The 13,467-nt window shown below is 40.7% G+C and overlaps 1 protein-coding gene across 11 annotated transcripts in view; it reads right to left on the bottom strand.

Annotated features, from left to right (window-relative positions):
- rapgef6 (Rap guanine nucleotide exchange factor (GEF) 6) overlaps positions 1–13,467 on the bottom strand; it is a 378,117-nt gene that overhangs the window by 302,511 nt on the left and 62,139 nt on the right. The gene's annotated exons all lie outside the window — the stretch shown is intronic.

Genomic DNA, 13,467 nt, shown 5'->3' with positions numbered 1-13,467 from the left:
CGGCGTGGTATAGCCTACCTGCTAATGTAGTCAACTCAGCCACATTAGGGAGATTTAAACAATCCTTATATAAGCACATGGATGATTTTGAGATAGTGTAGGGGGAGAGCTGAGAATAGTTCACAGGTTGGCGCAATATCGAGGGCCGAAGGGCCTGTTCTGCACTGTATTGTTCTATGTTCTAACTGTTTAGGTGACTTTTCTAAACGGAAAGGGTTTCCTTTTGAAGAAGAATTAGAAAACAAACAATGCATTAATGAGATTTCGTTAAAATTGAACATTGAGCCACATCATAAAATCATATTAATAACGCCAACCAGTAACAATAACATGAAGGGAGACAGAAAGAAATTACCTAATGGTACATTAGAAAATAAAAAAATCTTTAAAATACTGAAATCATTTAATATCCATAACACTCATAAGAACCGTTCCCTTGAAAACAGGAACTATTGCTTGTCTAAAGAAAATGCATCAACTGTCAGATGTCATCCTGAAATAGAAAAATATTTACCCAAGTAAAACAGGTAGCTTTCTTTTTCTGCTCTAGATTTGCGTTTGTAGAATATCAAATATTGGAATCATTGATGTCAATTTGTTACATTTGAGCCATATAGGAAATAAACCAATTAAACATAAATGGCTTGGACTAATGTTAAACATGAGACATCAACAAAATGTCGTCGACCCAAGCAAAGCAAATCACTAACCATTGAACAACAGAAAAAGAGAACAGAGAAAACAGGATGAGGTTTAGCATGACTTCTACTTAACGAAAACACATTTTTCAAGATCATGGAATGTGAACTTTAAATCCTTTCTTCTACTTTACATTTTCACTTCTGTTTTTCCAAAAATCAGGTGCACTTCTATAAATGCAGCTCATCTTAGGTTGTCATATTCAAGTTTGAATGAGTCTGCAGGCAATTAAAGCTTGGGGATCAAAAGATCATGCCCAACTGTGTCCTCATCCAATGTCTATAAATTTATTTTGCACCACCGGTCACTACATTTTTATCAGAGTTCAATTTCCTTTCCTCAAGGCCAACATAAACTGGACAGCAGAAGTACTGCTCGTGATGTCTAATTTAACAGATCAGAACTGAACTTGAGACTGTCATGGTGTTTTGTTCTTAGTAGGTAAACATGTAGAACATAGAACATAACAGCACAGTATAGGCCCTTCAGCCCTCAATGTTGCACCGACCTGTGAAACCAATCTGAAGCCCAGCTAACCTACACAATTCCATTTTCATCCATATAACTATCCAATGATCATTTAAAATGACCTTAAAAGTTAGCGAATCTACTACTGCTGTAGGCAGTGCATTTTACGCCCCTACTGCTTACTGGTAAAGAAACTACCTCTGACATCTGTCCTATACCTATCATCCTTTGATTTAAACCTATGTCCCCTCATGCTAGCCATCACCATTTGAGAAAAAGGCTCTCACTGTCCTACCTATCTAATCCACTGATGGTCTTGTATGCCTCTATTAAGTCACCTCACAACCTTCTTTTCTCTATTGAAAAACAGCCTCAAGTTCCTCAGCCTTTCCTCACAAGACCTTCCCTCTACACCAGGTAACATCCGAGTATAGTGCGGTGACCAGAACTGTGTGCAATTCTCCAAATGTGGCCGCACTAGTTTTGTACAGCTACAGCATGAGCTCATGGTTCCGAAACTCAATCCCTCTACCAATAAATGCTAACATACCGTAAGCCTTCTTAACATCCCTATCAAGCTGGGTGGCAACTTGCATGGATCTATGTATGTGGACACAGAGATCTCTCTGCTCATCTATACGAACAAGAATCTTAGCATTAACCCAGTACTCTGCATTCCTGTTACTCCTTCCAAAGTGAATCACCTCACACTTTTCCGCATTAAGCTCCATTTGCCACCTCTCAGCCCAGGTCTGCATCTTATCTATGTCCCTGTGTAACCTACAACATCCACAACTCTACTGACCTTCGTGTCATCCACAAATTTACTAACCCATCCTTCTATATTTTCATCTAGGTCATTTATAAAAATTACAAATAGCAGTGGACCCAAAACAGATCCCTGCTATATACCACAAATAACTGAACTCCAGGATGAACATTTCCCATCAACTACCAACCTGTCTTCTTTCAGCTAGCCAATTTCTGATCAAAACCGCTAAATCACCCTCAATCCCATGCCAGCACATTTTGTGTAATAGCCTACCATGGGGAACCTTATCAAACACCTTACTGAAATCTGTATACACCACATCAACCACTTTACCCTCATCCACCTGTTGTTTGGTCAACTTCTCAAAGAACTCAATAAGGCTTGTGAGGTATGACCTACCCTTCACAAAAGTCATTCTCTGTTCCCTATCGTGCACTGGACACAGTCTCTATGAATGACTGAGACAATGGGATCCTCTGTGGACATAAAGGCTGGGAAGTGGGTTGGAAAGGTGCGGTGAGTGAGTAAGACACAGTCTGTGCAATATCTCACACAAAAATGGGAGGCTCTGTTTCTTCATTTTAATCTTGAAACGGTTTCAGAGTATTTTAAGAATTTTAAACATTGATTCTAATCCTCGACCCAAAAACAGCAAGAAGTCTTTCTCTCTTTCTATCCCAGCAGTTTCCATTGTCTCAAAAATTTTCATTTCCTCCAATCCTTCTAATACCCAAGGAGACAACTCTGGGTTTGGGTCAATTCCCTCCCTCCCCAGTGACCCCTTGTTGTCCAGCTATCATTCTGGCGAATCTGTACTGTACTCAGATACACACAGACTGCTTAGGTTCCCACTCTTTCTTGCCTCTCCCTATGAAAAAGTCAATGTCAGTGCTGGGCTAACATGAAATTGCTGCCGTGAATATACCTAAGGCGGCTGACGCCTTCAGAATCCTTCATTCTGACTTTGCAGATTAAAAACACCCCCTCATAGTTTGTACATGATCATCTCAGCCTCCATTCCAGCTGGTCCCATGACAAGTCAGAGAAAAGACTATTATTCTATGCAGGTTTAAATGATTGGGTTTGATGTAATGAAAGGCTTTTTCGTGAATAATGGTATGGGTGTCTCACAGCACTAAGTAAAATCTAAACCATGAAAATTAATCCTCCTCAATTGGGCAAATGCTCAAGAGACCAGCTGACTACTACTTAGTGGAGGAAAGCATGGAGCACATCCAACAGTAGTAACGCAGCTTCAAAGATTACACAGTCATATGCCATCACATTACACAGGTAGTTCTTCTATAACATGTTGGTTGTGTCCTTGTGCAACCCTGCATTATAGAACAATCGCATTTTAGCAAAAATGCTTCAAGTGTTGACGATGTAATTGGATTACAGTCAACACATATTTTAAAAATTCATGCTTTAGAAAGTGTCCCAATTCACCAATCGCGCTTCAGCGAATTCACGTGAACAAAAGACGCATTTTAGCAGAACGACCTGTGGTACTTTCCATATTTAAAATATATCCAAAAAACAGGCCTGAAACACCACCTTCATAGACAGTGAAAAGCAGACAATAAACAAGGAAATGTCAAATCTTTAAAACATTGCTTTGACATCAATGAAAATGTTGTGTCTAGTTCTGAGCAGCAAACTTTATGAGAGATACCAAGATTAGTGGAAGAGAGCCTCAGGATAAGGCAGAGGATAAAATCATACCTTTGATTTTGGTCCGAAGTTAAATAAAATTGGCTAAGTTTCGTACCTCAAAAGTTCACAGCAAAAACACATGCTGCAATTTGGTATTAAATTGCACACCCCATTCAGGGAATATATGGATATCTTATCTTTTGGCAACATGGTCTCTCCGATGAAAGTCCTTAGAATTCTTCTCATCACTGTTCCAACCTCTCACATTACATGACATGCTGTCTCCTGCCCCGGGTTTGCCCTTTCTCAGACACCGATGGGGGAGTCTTTGGTCAGTACCTCACAGACTTGAAAACCCATTCATTGTCAACTAATAGCATCTTAGCAGGTAGAGAAGGGATATAATCAGCTGTCTTCCCCCATGTTCAAACCACAAAGGTTGTACCATCTATAAACCAAAGGAAGGGCAAGACTAAAAAACTTTTATTAGTTACATAAATGTATGAATATGGGTGTCTGATCAACAGGTACATTGGGAAGTTTCTGTTCTTTAGTGGAGTTACTGAGACATAACTTTGCACTGTTTTCCCAGTTAGCCCATTCTTGATTATTACACCTTTGACTAAGTTCTTTGTTGATGTACAGCAGGATATAAATTATTCAGGGACAAATGGGAAAATCCAAGAGTTTTGACTGTCGGTTGGATTGTTTTTGTGTCAGTCACATGATGTATTGGGAGAGGCTATTAATACAAGACATTTGAGCTCATGCAGCACTGCCCAAATCTGCCTGGTGTCCAGGCCATCACATTACAAGGAAGATGTCACATCATAATATAGAATACATTTTTGGGGATGCTGGCAGGAATGAAAAACTTCATCCATGATAACATTTCAGATAGGCGAGGCTTGCTTTCTTCTCAGGGGAGGTGATGGCTGAGTGGGGTTATCGCTAGATTTATAATCAGAGACCAAGGTTCAAATCCCATCGTGGCAGATGATGGTTAAATTTAATGTAATCTAGAAGAATCTAAATCATGACCATGAAACTGTTGCCAATTGCTGGAAGAAACTGGTTCATTAAATGTCCTTGCGGGGCAGAATCTGCCATCCTTACTTGGTCTGGTCTACATGTGATTCCGCACCCACAGCAATGCAGATGACTCTTAACAGGCAACTAGGAATAAACAAAGAAATGCTGGCTTAACCAGCAGTGCCTACACCACATGAATGAATAAGAAAAAAAGCATGAGAATAGATTTTAATCAAAGCATAAAAATTAGGCAGAGTCTACAAACATTGATATGAACAGGTCAATGACAAGGGGAAAGGGTTTAAAATATCATAGAACCCCCTACAGTGCTGAAAGAGACCATTCAGCCCATCGAGCCTGCACTGACCCTCTAAAGAGCATTCCATCTAGAGCCACCTCATCCTGGTAACCTATATGGGGTTTCTGCCATAGCTAATCCACCTCACTGCATACCCCTGGATTGTACAGGGCAGTTTCAGCATGGCCATGCTATCTAAACTACACATCTTTGGACTGTGGAAGGAAACCAGAGCACCTGGAGGAAACCCAGACAAACCAGGAGAACTTGCAAACTCTACACAGACAGTCGTCCAAGGCTGGAATCGAACCTGGGTCCCAAGCACTAAGAGGCAGCAGTGCTAACCACTGATCCACTATGCTGCCCCTAATTGGCAAAGGGATTGATTGTAAGGCAGTTGAGAGGAAATGCTTTCAACTAGTAGGTATTTGAATCTGGCACTCACTGCTGAAAAGCTGGGATAGCCAGAGACTCTCAGCATATTTTAAAAATACTTCAACATACACTTGAATGCTGTCACCTAAAAGTCCAAGGACTGGAAAGTGAATGCGTCAAATTATTATTTTTTCAGTTGGCACAAACATGATGGGACGAACTGCCTCCTCCTGTCTCTTTCAATGCTTTCTACTCTTGTGTGATCTAAGAGGCATAGCTTGTTACTGGAGGGAATACAGCTGTAAACAAACAGTCAAGGTGTTATACTTGATGAAGAAGCAGTAGAGCCGTTATCAGGAGAGCTGATGATACTTCTGAGCTAGTAAACCATGCTTGCTACATAGTGTAAGTACAAAGATTTATGACCTGAACAAAACCCATATCTGGTGGTGGTGGTGGTGGTGGTGGCGGCGATGGCGATGGCGATGACGATCAGGTGGCAAGTGATCAGGTGGCAAGGTTGCAGGTAGTTAAAGCAATTAACCTCAAACATTAGCTTATTATTTGACTGGGTCAAGGGGGTTCTTGTGGCGCAGAGGTAGTATCTTATTCCTGAACCAGAAGGGCCTGGTTCAAGTCCCACCTACTTCAGAAAGGTATATTGATATCTCTGAAAAAGTCAATTAGAATTTTGGGTTGAGGGTTTTTGTGGTACAATGGTAGTGTCCCTACTTTTGAGCAAGGATGCCTGGGTTCAAGTCTCATCTGCTCCAGAGGTGTGGAATGACATCTTTGAATGGGTCAATTTAAAATATGCTTAACTATATTGACAAAGAGGGTAACAATTAAAACTGGTGTGTGGAAGATGATGTAATCGTTAATAAGCTATCCACAAAAAATGTGCCTTAATTTCAATTGCAGTGACTAACTTAGATCCAATTTGACAAGTGTTCTAATCAGCAAGGAAAACAAGTACAAAATTTACACAGAAAATATAACATTTTATATCACGATTGGGCCAATAATATTCAGCAGCATAAATAATGAGAACGTGGCTCTGAAAACAAAGTCAAATGATCATCCATGCAATTCAATTGTACTGAAAACAGATTTCAGCAAGGTACTAATCACATAATTGCATTCTTTATTTTTGGAGCCAAAACATGATTAAAATAAGTCAGACAACAATGGAATTTCCTCCTCACATCATTTAACATAGGGCTGCAAATAGTTATTTGTGTTTACAGGAGGGAAAATATTTCCTTTCAGAGGTCTTTAAGTGGTCCCAAGTTAATGGCTTCCTTTTTAAAACAAACTTTCAGCTAAAAGCAATATATTATACACAAAATACAAAGCACCCATAGCTTTTTCTGCATACTTCTTTTGTATATTGTTAGTACTTTCAATGCTCACATGGACAAAAGTCTAGTATCTCACCCATGTCACTGTTATTCTATTCTAAGTCGAGAAAGTAATTTTACTATAAAAGACTTCAACTGTATGCATTCATTTTTCAGTAGAAGTTGCAGAAGAAACTCTTCAATACCAGTTGACCATACAGTTACATCACAGCTGTTCTGCACCTCAACACCAAATACTGGGTCGAAACCTTGACAAAATCACCTCCTGCCATTTTATATATTTCATTAATGGGAAGTGGGCGTTACTGGCTGGACCAACATTTCTTCATCATAGAGATGTACAACATGGAAACAGACACTTTGGTCCATGCTGACTAGATATCCTAAATTAATCTAGTCCCATTAGCCAGCACCCAGCCCATATCCCTTTAAACCCTTACTATTCATATACTCATCCAAATTCTTTTTAAAATGTTCTAGTTGGACCAGCCTCCACCACTCCCACTGGCAGCTCATTCCATACACACACCACCCTCTGCATGAAAGATTGCGCCTTAGGATCCTTTTATATCATTCCCCTCTCACCCTAAACCTATGCCTTCTAGTTATCAACTCCCCCAACCCAGGGAAAAGACCTGGGTTGATTTTATTAACATGGAAAGGTCACCACTCAACTTCCGACACTCCAGGGAAAACAGTCTGAACCTGCACAGCCTCTCCCTATAGTTCAAATTCTCTAACCCTGACAACATACTTATAAATCTTTTCTGAACCCTTTCAAGTTTCACAACATACTTCATATAGAAGGGAGACTGGAATCGCACACAAAATTCCAAAAGGTGGCCGAACCAATGTCCAGTACAGGCGCAACACTTCCCAACTCCTGTACTTAATGCACCAACCAATAAAAGGATCCAATCTTTGAACCTGTACTCCAGGGTCTCTGTTCAGCAATACTCCCCAGGACCTTTCCAGGAAGTGTATCAAGTCCTGCCCTGATTTCCCTTCCCAAAACGCAGCACCTCACATTTATCTAAATTCAACTCAAGCTGACTCTCCTCAACCCATTGGTCCATCTGATCAAGATCCCATTGTACTCGGAGGAAACCTTCTTCATTGTCCACTACACCTCCAATTTTGGTGTCATCTGCAAACTTACTAACTACACCTCCATGCTCGCACCCAAATCATTTATATAAAACAGCAAAAAGCAGTGGTCCCAGCAACGATCCTTGTGGCACACTGCTGGTCACAGGCTTCCAGTGTGAAAAGCAACCCTTCACTACCACCCTTCGTCTTCCACCTTTGAGCCAGTTCTATATCCAAATGACTAGTTCTCCCCGTATTCCATGTGGGCTAGCCAGTCTACCATGAGGAACCTTGTTGAATGCCTTACTGAAATCCATATAGATCACATCCACCACATCACATCACCACATCCTCAATCGTCTTTGTTCCTTCTTCAAAAAACTCAATCAAGTTTGAGAGACTTGATTTCCCACGCACAAAGCCATGTTGACTATCCCTAATCAGTCCTTGTCTTTCCAAATACACACACATCCTGTCCCTCAGGATTCCCTCCACCAACCTGCCCACCAGCGACGTCAGACTCACTGGTCTATAGATCCCTGGCTTGTCCTTACCACCTTTCTTATATAGTGGCACCACATTAGCCAACCTCCAGTCTTCTGGCACCTGTGATTATCGATAATACTAATAACTCATTAAGGAGCCCAGCAATTACTTCCCTAGCTTCCCAGAGTTCTAGGGTACACCTGATTCACCCATCTCTATGCATTTCAACACATCCAGCACCTCCTCTGTGATATGGTCATTTTTCAAGATGTCACGATCTATTTCCCACATTCTATATCTTCCATGTCCTTCTCCACAGTAAACAGTGATGCAACATACTTATTTAGTATCTCCCCCCTCTCCTGCGGTTCTGCACTTAGGCTGCCTTGCAGATCTTTGAGGGGCCCTTTTCTCTCCCTAGTTACCCTTTTGTTCTGGATGTATTTGTATAACCCCTTTGGATCCTGTTTAACCCTATTTTGCAAAGCTCTCTCACGTCCCTTTTTTTCCTTCCCAATTTCCCTAAAGTATATTCCTACTGCCTTTACACTCTCTCTCTGCTGTCTATACCTGACATGCTTCCTTCTTTTTCTTAACCAAAAGATCAATTTCTCTAGTCATCCAGCATTCCCTACACCCATCAGCACTGCCTTTCACCCTAACAGGAACATATGGTCTCTGTACTCTGGTTATCTTATTTTTGAAGACTTCCCATTTTCCAGCCATTACTTTACCTGTGAATGTCTGCCCCCAATTAACTTTTAGTAGTTCTTGCCTAATACAGTCAGAATTAGCCTTCCTCACATTCAGAACTTTAACTTTTAGATCCAGTCTATCCTTTTCCATCACTTATTTAAAACTAATTGAATCATGGTCGCTGGCTCCAAAGTGCTCTCCCACTGACACCTAAGTTACTCGACCTACTTTTGGGAAATAAGGCAGGACAAGTTTTGCATTTTCTCTTATGCATCCACAAACTGAATCAGAAAATTTTCTTGTACATACTTAAATACCTCTCCATCCAACCCCTAACTCTATGGAGGTCGCAGTCTATGGTTGGAAGTTTAAAATCCCCAGTCATAACCACGCTATTATTCTCTCAGATAACTGAGATCTCCTTACAAATTTGTTTCTCAATTTCCTGATAAGGTGATCATCCCTTTTCATTTCTCAGTTCCACCCAAATAACTTTGGTGGACGTTATCCCAGGAATATCCCAAGTACAACTGTAATGTTATTCCCTATCAAAAATGCCTCTCTCTCTCTCTCTCCTCTCTTGCCCCTTTCCTGTAGCATTTGTATTCTGGAACATTAAGCTGCCAGTCCTGTCTATCCCTGAACCACGTCTGTGTAATTGCTATGATATCCATGTTCCAAAACATGACTGGAGTTCATCTGCCTTCCCTATTCGGCCTCTTGCACTGAAATAAATGCAGTTTAATTCATCAGTCCTACCTTGCTATCCGGTTTGTTCCTGACTGCCCCGACTGTTTGACATACTCCTTTTCCCAGATGTACCAGTCTCAGGCTGATGTCTTTCCTCCTTAATTGCCCAGAGGTGAGTTAAATGTGTCAGTGCGAAGTCAGATGTAGGCCAGACTAAATAAACATTCCGTAAAGACATTAGTGAGGTAGATGGGATTTCTCCTAAAACCATGGGATTAATGATTTCGAGGTCACCATTAAACTCTTATTTACAGATTATTATTGAATTCAAGTTCCACTATCTGTCATAGCAGAGATTCGGACCCCAGAATATTACCCAGGTCTCTGGATTAATAGTCTTGCAATAATACTACTAAGGCATCGCCAATCCCAATATACTTTCTTTATATGCTTATCATTTATTCAACATTGCATTAAATATGAAATAGGTTGCAAATATAGTTGTCTTTTTAAAAATCCTTAAAAGTCAATTCACAACCAATCACCCCTACAGAGGGAACTGACCAATCAGAATCAAAAAGATCCCTGCAAAGGCAGTGGAGAATCTGCTCAAGTACCAGGAAACACTGTATTCTTAACGATCATCTTGGCACTTCCATACTACGTGAAGCTGAAACACAGTGTACTGTCTTTTGTTTTTTTTTGGGCAAACACATGCTTTCCCAGTTACCATCCTTAAATATGAGCATAACATAGGGTTGACTACCTTTCATGAGTGTGCACGTGTACGTTCATGTATATATACAGAAATGATAGACACAAGTTTCTCTTATACTTTTATTCATACAATCATACAGCACTCCATTTTCACCTCCTTGGTCTTTCTTCTGCTCAATCCTCGCTACCAAATTCAATTCTATATAAACTATTCCTCTCATATGCAATCATAGTGAGACACTGAACAGTGAAAGGGGTTTGTCTTTCCAACCACATGAAAATTTACTGTATTATGTCACCTTTATCTTACATTAGTGATTTTATTTCTTACAAGAGGGACTATTATTTTTCGTGGTGTTTTTGATTTGGAACTGACAGTTCAAATTAAGAATTGAACTTTGAACAGCAGCTTGTTTAAAAGAGAACAATTACAGATGTTTCTGAGGGAACTTGCCTGGATAGATAATGCAACTTACTGATCTAAGAACACCAAAGATGAATCAACATTGAGATGATACTATGTTCAGGTGTTGCAGCTGGTTAAATACTAAATTGGTCAAATCAAGAGTTAATTGGTCCATCAAGAGAGAACTAATTCTGACTGGGTTTTGGCAGGAGGCAGAGAAATTTTTGAAATCTTCTGGAGACAGCTGTTTTGCTTTGCTTCCTCTAGTTATTGAATCCCAGCTTGTAAGAAATAACTAAATAATTCGAGATCTCTGACACTGGTGACCATGGATATATCTTCAATTACCTGTGAAGGATTTCATGAAACCTGGTATCAATCATTGGAAGCTGTTTATTGAACTAACAAATAATAATTCTTTTGTTTTCGATTTTAAATTATCCTTTAAGTGTATCTGTCTACCTGTCCAAGAATGGTTACTGGTTATGATCAAAGCCACTGGGCTTCAGACTATAAATATTATCTTGTTGTTTATCGGTGTTCTGAAGTTACTATTAAAAATAAATCATAACTTTTTCTTTAAGTTATATATCTCAGGTCCAAAATCTGTTGTTCAAAAGTCTGGTTAGGAAAAATTAGAAAACTTAGGTAGTCACTGAATGTTTGAATTTGCAACAGTGAAATTAAATGATAATGAGGCTGATGTGGTTTGGGCTTGCTATCTATGTGTTGTAACATTATTACTATTCTTCCACAAAGGCCAAACCTGATTCAAAAGTCTATTATCCCAAGATCAACTGTATTGCAACACAAGTTCTACATGAAAGGCAGAAAAGGACATTGTCAAACTTTGAAAAAACATGGCATTTAGTATCGAGTGGATCATGAGGAAAACCTTGCAATCACATCACATCTCACATTGGGGCAAGAAAAAGGACTTTAACACAATAATATTAATTTATATAGCACTTTTAATGGAATGAAATGTTATAACATCATAATGCTTCACATAAGCATTTAAAAAAAAAATTATGAGACTGCACCATTAGGTGATATTAGGTCAGATGATCAAAATCTTGAACAAAGAGGTGTGCCAAAAAGGAGATGTCGAGGGTGGGAGAGAAGGAAAGAAAGAAAAACTGCAAGAAGGTACAGAAGATTGAGGGGCTGCTGCAAGAGGGACGGGAAAGAGGGAGGCTACAATTGCATGGTGTCGGGGAAAGCAAAGTACAGAGAGAGAGAGAGAGAGAGAGAGAGAGAGGAGAGGTTACATGTGGTGTTGGAGAAAGTTAAGCTGCAAGGGGATGGGGAATGAGAATGTAGTTGTAAGGGAGTGAGTTGGGAGAAAGAGCCTGCAAGGAGGGTGGGAGAATGGAGGAAGATACAAGGGCAGGGAAGAGAGCAGGAGGCTGCAGTAGGGTTTGGAATATAGTGAGAATATGGTTGCATGGCAGAGGGGTGGAGAGAGGGAAGTGGTAAAGGGTAAAAGGAGTGAAAGGGAGGGAGGCAGAAAGCATTAGAAATGGCAAACAGGAGGCTGCACTCAGCCAACTAGTAGACAGAAAATCGTGAAATCACTCGAGGTTAAAAAAAATACCACTTCTGTTGCATTTGATCAGGAACTACTTTATGGGGGTTGATTAGAGTGCAAGTTATTGTAAGTAACACTTAACTATTAAAATTTAAATATCTTGTTGATATCAGAGATGCAGAATGAAGGCCAAACACCTACTTAAAGTATTCCATTAAAAATCACAACACCAGGTTATAGTCCAACAGGTTTAATTGGAAGCACACTAGCTTTACTAGAGTTACATTGCACTTTGCTCAAAAACTGCATACACTCATGTAGAACTCTGAGCTCAAAAACTGCATGAATTTATGTAAAACTCTTATCTCACTTTTTAGATTAGAATCAATCTAAGCATCAGGTCATAGACAGAGAACACAGGGGGCTAACACCTTCAACATATTCTGGATCAGTGGTGCTGGAAGAGCACAGCAATTCAGGCAGCATCCGAGGACAGGCAAAATCGACGTTTCGGGCAAAAGCTACCACAGCCACATTTGCTTCCTCAGTGCCTGCCTCCGTAACCAACTCATCCCACACGGACTCCGGACCACCTTTAAACCAGCAGAGTTCGGACCCGAACAGGACAAACAGTACAGATTACAGATTCAAAAACACCAGCAACGGTTCTCCTTCAAGATCCTCCGCTCCACGCTTGCAGCAATGCGCTGGCACCTAACCTCTCGACAGTCTGCCCTACCTCAGCTGAGGGCCACACTCTCTCAGAATTGCAAAGGACCCACTCTGTACTACATCCTCAGGAGAATTCATACTCTCAACAAACAGTATTTCAATTCCATCTCAAACATCAAAAACTGTAAGTACAACAAACTTTTATCTACCCACCTCCATAACCAGCGCTCCTTGAACATTCCAGAAGATTCCCCTGGCCTCGGAAACACCATTAGCCATGCGGCTGATGCAGCTACCACCCCCACGCTGATTGATGATGTCACTTCTGCCCCCATCATGGCCACTCCTACAGCCACTTCCGGCCCTCACATCATCGCTGATGCCACACGCTCAGTGACTTCCACCACCCCTACTGCCGTGTCTGCCACCACCTCTGACCCCACCAGCGCCACTCACCTGCATTCTGCTGACACGCCCCCCACAGACCCCACTGACACTATCCCCACCCCCCAGAACCCC

This window comes from Chiloscyllium plagiosum, unplaced genomic scaffold (assembly GCF_037043375.1).
Source record: "Chiloscyllium plagiosum isolate Xiang-an unplaced genomic scaffold, Cpla_swu_hap1 HiC_scaffold_16, whole genome shotgun sequence".
In the NCBI taxonomy this organism is placed as follows: domain Eukaryota; kingdom Metazoa; phylum Chordata; class Chondrichthyes; order Orectolobiformes; family Hemiscylliidae; genus Chiloscyllium; species Chiloscyllium plagiosum.
Note: the sequence above shows the minus strand (reverse complement) of the source record. Positions and strands in the feature narration are given on the sequence as shown.